Raw genomic sequence first — 7,683 nt, forward strand, 5'->3', positions numbered from 1 at the left:
CAAAGGTAAACAGACAATAAATAAGGGCATGATGCGATTTGTAATGGATTGTCTATTTAACAGTTTGAACAATATTTGAACAGATTCTTCAGGTTCAAAATGGAAAATAGACAAAACTGCAGCAACACAGAAATTCAAAATATAAATGCAGGATGTCCTTATTTGTATTTTGAATTTCTGTGTTTCTGCAGTTTTTCTCCATTTTCCATTTTGAACCTGAAGACAGACAATCTGTTGAAATATTGTTGAAACTGTTAAATAAACAATCTATTACAAATCACATCATGCTCTTATTGTCTATTATTGTTGTTGTTATTATTATCATTATTATTATTATTATTATTATAGATGCTGTAGAGTGACAAAATCATTTATTGGAAAAATTGTCTTGCAGCATTTGTCCTGGCTCTTTACGTTCTGAGTTCAACAGTAACTCCCATCCCACTGAGATTGATAAAATAAAGTAATGGCCAAATGCTTCTGTGGATTTAATTTGACTAATCCTCTTCATTCAAAATTGCAAGTCTTGTGTCTAAATAGAAGTTACAAATTGTTGTCATCATCACCATGGTTAAAGTTTTTTTGCAAGAAAAAAAAAGATAAATAAAATAAAAAAATATAAAACATAGAAACATCTAATGAAGTAATGGAACTAAAATAATAACAAACACAATGATATAAAAATAATGTTATTGCAAAATTGTAAAAGTTGCTCTCATTTCATTACAGTAAAGAATTACAGCATATTTCAAACAGATTAGGCAAAACATTAATTAGACAAAGACACAGGCATGTGAATAGAGTTTTTAATTGCTCTCTACAATGGACTTTAAATGATGATGATATAGTGATATACATCACTATATCATCATCATTTAAAGTCCATTTTCCATGCTGGCATGGGTTGGACAATTTGACAGGATCTAGTAAGCCACAGGGCTTTGCTGAATTCTGGTGTCAGCTTTGGAATGGCTTGTGACTCAATACCCTTCCTATTGCCAACTATTTTAATGTGTGTGTTAGATGCCTTTTGCATGCCATTAGCAATAGTGAAAACAAGTAACTTGAAAGATTAGGGGAAAAGGAAAAGGAATAACCCCACCACCACCATCACTGCTAAGCAGAGAGAGTGATGAGATGGGAAGGTGGTTTTATGCCATGTGTTGAAGTATGAGAAAAGGAGAAAAAGAGGGAGAAATGTACAGATGTATCTGTCAGTCTATCACATATAAACACACTATCTTCCCTCTAACTCTCACTTTATTAATACATATACAGACTTTGTCCCACTACTTTTCAACTCAGTCATATACAGTCAACCTTATCCACCCCACTTTGCAGCTGCCCCATGGCAGTAAAGAGCTATGTCTAAAGACCTAATGCTTATTGACCCAGAGCAGGCCTCTGATAAGGTACCCTGATCTACAGTTTAGTGGTCTTTGAGGAAACTAGGTACAGATGAATGGCTTGTGTGTGTTTGAGGTATGTACAGAGATGCCATCAGCAAAGTGAGACTTGACAAGGAGTTCAGTATAGAAATTAGTATGCCAGGAAGTGTCTACCAAAGTCTGGTTCTTAGCCACCTCTTATTCATTAAAGTTCTTCAAGCTAAAACTAGCTGTCTGCAGGAATTCTGCAAAAGCTCCATATGTTGAAAACCTACTATTTAAGACAATACTGTGTGTGTGTGTGTGTGTGTGTGTAATATTAATACATGTATACAAAATATATTTATACCAATATACAATATATAATGAAATTGCTTGTATAGTTAAATATATACTAAACATGTAATAATAATAATAACAATTATTATTATTATTATTATTAATACTGACTAAAAGATAGTGGATTAACAGAATCCTTACAACACTGCACAATATGCCTTGCAAATTGACTCTTTACATTCTGAGTTCAAACCCTGCCAAGGTCATCCTTCAGCAGTCAATACAATAAAGAATCAGTCAAGGGCTGGAGTCAATGTAATCAACTAACCAACCTCCTCTCAAAGTTACTGGCCATGTGCCTAAATTAGAATCAATTATTATTAATATGAAGTGTTTGACTTCAAATCATCAATAATAGTGGCTTCTTTAAACAGTAACTGCTTTGATGAAGGTGTCCATGTTTATAATTCTTTTTATTTGGTATCAATGCTTCAGTGGGAACTATATTTAAATTAGATTAATTTCAATTGACATTCTTCACCTCCTGTTCCATACCCCTTATCTACCCTGGTACTTTTTCTTTATCCATTTTTTTACCCCTGTATTTGACTGCATTTATTTCATACGCACACATATTTTATATATATATATATATATATATATATATATATACACACGCATATCTTTTATCTGTTACACGTTTCAGTTATTGGATTGTAGCCATGCTAAACCCTTCAAGGATTTAGTTGAATAAATCACCTCCAGCACATATTTTTAAGTCAGGTACTTATTCTATTGGTCTCAAAAAGTTAAAGATTCGAGTTCAACTGCATCGAACAGACTGCAAACTGATGACTATTCACAGGTGCAATATAGTATATATACTTATATGGGCCAATAATTATTCATATAGTGGTGAATCATAAGCATACACATTGTTTACAAATTATTTAGATATCCACATATTTCTATGTATTTACATATGCTAATGAAAAAAACACTTTTCTAAAAACAAAATCCCCTGACTGAAAAAAATTCTTTGCATCACAAACCTTCCTCTTAACAGCAAATGCAACTCAACATTGTTACTATTTTAACAAAGCATATTCAATATTTTCTCCTGCCTCTTGTTTGTTTACTCCATGTACATCAAATCTTACTGTCTCATACCACTACCTTCCTTCATCAACTACTATATATAATGAAAACACATCTTTACAAACACTGCTTGAAAAACCAACAATCATCATCATTATCTTCATCATTGTTTAACATCCATGTTCCATGCTGGCATGGGTTTGACAGTTTGATAGGATCTGATCAGTCCAAGGATTGCATCATACTTCGGTGTCTGTTTGGCATGCTTTCTACAGCTGGATACCCTTCCTAATGCCAACCACTTTACAGCATGTGTTGGGTGCACCTTTCATGCCATTGGCACAAGTCTGGTCACCATGCAGCTTGCAAATCAAAACAAATTTGAATTGGATTCTTATGTGAGGAACTGAATGGTTAAAGTGCGAGAGGAGGAAGGGAAAATGAGCAATTTTTTGCCATAGAGGTTACTCACATTTAGGAAAAGTGTGAGAATGAATCAGTAGAAGCTTAATTCCAGGTGCTTCCTCGAGGTACAAAGTGAGTTGAAGTATGTTGGAACAGAAGAACTAAGAGTGTGGGTGACTGGAGGTCAGCAGGAATATATATAATCATGTATGAAAACTAGAGGAAAGGTTTGTCAATTAGACTGACCTCTGTGCTAAGCTAGAACTCTGCCAATTCCCCACTTTACAGTGATTATTATATTTTTTGTATCCATGTGTATGTATATATATATATATATATATACACACACACACACACACAAATTGTTTGATATGGTGCCTTCTTAAATTCAAAAATGAAATTTTTAGTAAGTACCCTCATGATAGAAAATTTGTGCTGGAAACATGAGCTTCCTTGCTTGCTAACTAGTGAAATGGAGAACATACATAACCTGACCCTTTTCCAACACAGCTGAAACCATTCAAAGGAGGGTAACTCCATCTCTCTTAGAAAGGGGTTTCATTTTGCAAAGACTTTTGCTTCAGGGTTTTTTTCCACCACTGAGACTGTATTTTTACCTCCATTAGTAAAGAGGAGATGCATCCCAGCCAGCAGGTCTGATGAGTCACATATATTGCTAAGTGCAATAGTAGACATGAAACCAATGGTAACTTTCTGACTAGCCATAACCAACAACTACATATGTTTTATCTATATAAATATAACCATTTTAATATCTACTTTTCCATAGGTCAGATGGAATTCAGTGTGATAGATTTTCAACAGTTGGATGCTCTTCCTGTTGTCAAATCTGTCCTGCTTTCAGGCAAGGTAAAATTTTCTCCATGACCAGACATGTTTCTATGGAAAATTTAGAAACAAACAACACAGCTTGTATACATTGGTACTTGTCCATAATTATCACATGATGTCAAGACAAGGAGACACAAACACACATAAAATACACATGGTGGACTTCTTTCAATTTTTGTCTATGAAATTTACACAAAAGGCTTTGGTTAGCCTAGAGTTATAGTAGAAGACACTTGTCCTAGATGCTAATGGACTAGAACTCCAAAACCTGGTTAAGAAGCAAACATCTTGTATATTATATAAATGTTATGACAGTTTTATATATATATATATATATATATATATATATATATATATAAAATGACAGAGAGACATACATTTATATACAAAGGGAATAGTTTTTCTCTGGAAATTCAAAATTCAAAATTTATTCTTGTATACAAAAGCTATTTCATATTTCCATATATTAGTTCTTTATGCTTGATTTAAAACATTGTTCATTAATATTTCAAGATTCAGTCCATTCATGTGAATGACTTATTGCACTGCCATGTTTCTTTTCCTCTATGTTTTGTAGTAAGAATAATGCAAGTAATAAAATCATCACCAGAAATTAAAGTTGTTTAACTTCAAATTCTTGATTTATTTAATGTTTTACTTTACATGTGTCATATCTGTGTTGTTTTAGTTGGTATTTTTCTTCAATAAAGCTTCTACATTTAACTTTTTTATTTTATTTTATTTTATTTATTTATATGTATTTTGTGGTATTCTATGGTGGTACTGTCAACTAATGTTTTCATATCAGGTTTTATTTCGCACAAAAAAACAGATGGTTTTGTGTTCAGTCCCATGGTGTGGCAACCTGGGCAAGCGTCTTCTATTATAAGCCTTGTGCACAAGGAACTGCATAGTGAACCAAATTTGGAACTATGAAATTAAGTTCATAAAGTGCTTCACACACACACACAAATACGAGAATGTATGTCTGTATGAATAAAAGATTTGGAAACCAGGTCAGAAGAAAGGAGGCCCAAAAGAATCAGTTAAAATGTAATTTTTAAAGGAATGAATAGCTAGTTTCCAAAGTGAGTAGTAAAATATGCTGTAAATATAAGCAATTGGTCAGGTGGGAAAATGTGTGTGCACATGCATGTTTTGTTAAATATATTTATACTTTCAGTAATGAATCTGAATTGTTGAAAATAGAACTACAGTGAAAATATAATAATGACATAAAAATGTCACTCACACTCACACATAATTTCAATTTAGAGATGTTGAAAATTTTTATGCACTTGATGCAATATGAAGCAGTAAGAGTTTATTTCATCCTTATCCCAAATAAGAAAAGGAAGTAAGCCAATATTTTGGTACCAACAATTATATATTATAGTAGAACTATTCTGAATGAATGTCATGAAATAATCTGAACTATTATATTTTAAATCAATCACCTTCATACATTTGTATCACCCACTCCCCCCACACATACACACATGAAATAAACAGAATGATAGAAACTAACAAATATATTGATTTTGTATTAAAGAAATTGTTTCAAGAATTTATTTATTAATTATCTAAGCAATTTATGACTAAAATTCAAATTCGAAAATATTTTGTTTTCATACCAAAGTATTTATATTTATTAAGCTGGTATTGGGAACATAAATATGAAATTTTGATGGAAGTCTTAATTTACATCACATTAAAACAGGAAGTTTCTATCATAAAATTGAGGATGGTCACAGATGGATTGGTACAAAAAGGATTATTAAATCCTAACACCAAACTCTTGATTAGTCTTCAAAATTAATTGGGAAACACATAAGAGGTATTTCATTCTAAATATTGACACAGAAATGTTCAATTCTGAAAAAGTAATTTTCTTTTGGCTCTTACTTTCCCCTCCATTTTGCCAAGACTAAGTCCAATTTTGTTGAAACCATGTTGTTTTAAAAATTAAATGTCACTTTTGAATTTAAGCAAGACATGTTTAGTTATTCAGGAAGACTGATCAAAGAATAGTTAAATAATGGTCTCCAATTAATAAAAACAGCTGATAACTTAAGCATAAGACCAGAAAATTTAAGAGAAGGTAGGCTAAAGTACATCAAAACCAGTACTTGACTAGTATTTTATTTTATTGACTCCCAAAGGGATAAAAAGCAAAGCTGACTATAGTAGGACTCAGAGAGTAAAGAACTGGAAGAAATATTGCAATGCTTATTTTTCTGACACTGATGATTCTACTAGCTCATTGCCCTTCTATAAATAATAATAATAATAAAAACATCTTAAACAAACACACACATGCACTTATATAAATGAGTATAGGTAGAATATTCCATTAGAAACATGATTATGACAGAGCTAACCTCATAATTACTTTATTTCTACTGGAATGTCCTATCAATATGTTATATTCTATTTTGAGGTAACTGAGAAATAGAAGCAATTTAGTCAAATAAGTTTTTCAATTTAGTTGGTGTTCGCAACACAACAGATTCTTCAATAAAATAACAATGGAAGGTTTTTAAAGAGAAGTTATAGTCTTGGGTAGATTGACATCAAAAAGATTAAAGACAGATGTGAAACCAACAAACTATCAGAATAATTAAGAAAATAATTTTTCAAATGAATCTAGCTAAAATTTGATCTCAAAAATGCTTTAAAATAAATTTTAAAATAATGTTTAATCCATGATTAAAACAAATATTATCTTTATGAGATTTTAATTGTGAAAAACAAATCGTGTAATCATTGAAATGAAAGTAAATATTTTAAGACAAGAAAGAAATATAAGCTGCTTCTGCAATAAGTATTAAAAAAATTTTTTTTTAAATCCAATGATATTGGTTTGAAATTTTAACAAAGGCCAGCAATTTCGTGGGGAGCAGCTAAGTCATTTACATTGACCCCAGTGCTGAACTGGTTCCTATATTTTATCAATCCCTGAAAGGAAGAAAGGCAAAATTGACTTTGGTGGAATCTGAACTCAGAATATTAAGATGGACAAAATGCTGCCAAGCATTTTGCCTGGCATGGTAACAATTCTGCCAGTTTGCTGCCTTAATACATCCAATAATATTAATACAATATTGACTAAACTAATAACATACACAAAATAATTTTGATAAAAATAATTGTTTCAAAAATAGGTACAAGGCCAGAAATTTGGGGGAGAGGGTTAGTCGATTAATAATAATAATAATAATAATAATAATAATAATAATAATAATGATGATGATGATGATGATGATAATAAAGGAAAGCAATGATTCATTCAGAACTATTATTACTTGCTCTTTATCTTACACACCTTATAATTAATGATAAAAATTTATAATTTTCTCTCTCTTTCTCTCTCTCCTTCTCACACATAGATATTTTCAGGAAGTTGCAAATAATAACAACAACAACAGTAGTAATACAGTAGCTTTAAAAAAGAAAAAAGAAAAAAAAGATGAATATCTTGTTTCAATAGCAAAAAAGCCAAATTGGTATACAATCAATAAACAAATATTTCAAACGCACAAACGCAACGATATTAATCTTGATTCTATAATCTGCTCCTCCTTTAATTAAATAATTCAAATCCATTTTATATCAGTTAACTGCTGGCCATCTGTTATATATATATTTGTTTCACATATAT

At 31.2% G+C, this 7,683-nt stretch overlaps 1 protein-coding gene across 2 annotated transcripts in view; it reads right to left on the bottom strand.

The window, feature by feature from the left end:
- LOC106874636 (ubiquitin-conjugating enzyme E2-17 kDa) overlaps positions 1–7,683 on the bottom strand; it is an 82,217-nt gene that overhangs the window by 1,550 nt on the left and 72,984 nt on the right. The gene's annotated exons all lie outside the window — the stretch shown is intronic.

Source organism: Octopus bimaculoides, chromosome Z (genome assembly GCF_046866305.1).
Source record: "Octopus bimaculoides isolate indiv1 chromosome Z, ASM4686630v1, whole genome shotgun sequence".
In the NCBI taxonomy this organism is placed as follows: Eukaryota; Metazoa; Mollusca; class Cephalopoda; order Octopoda; family Octopodidae; genus Octopus; species Octopus bimaculoides.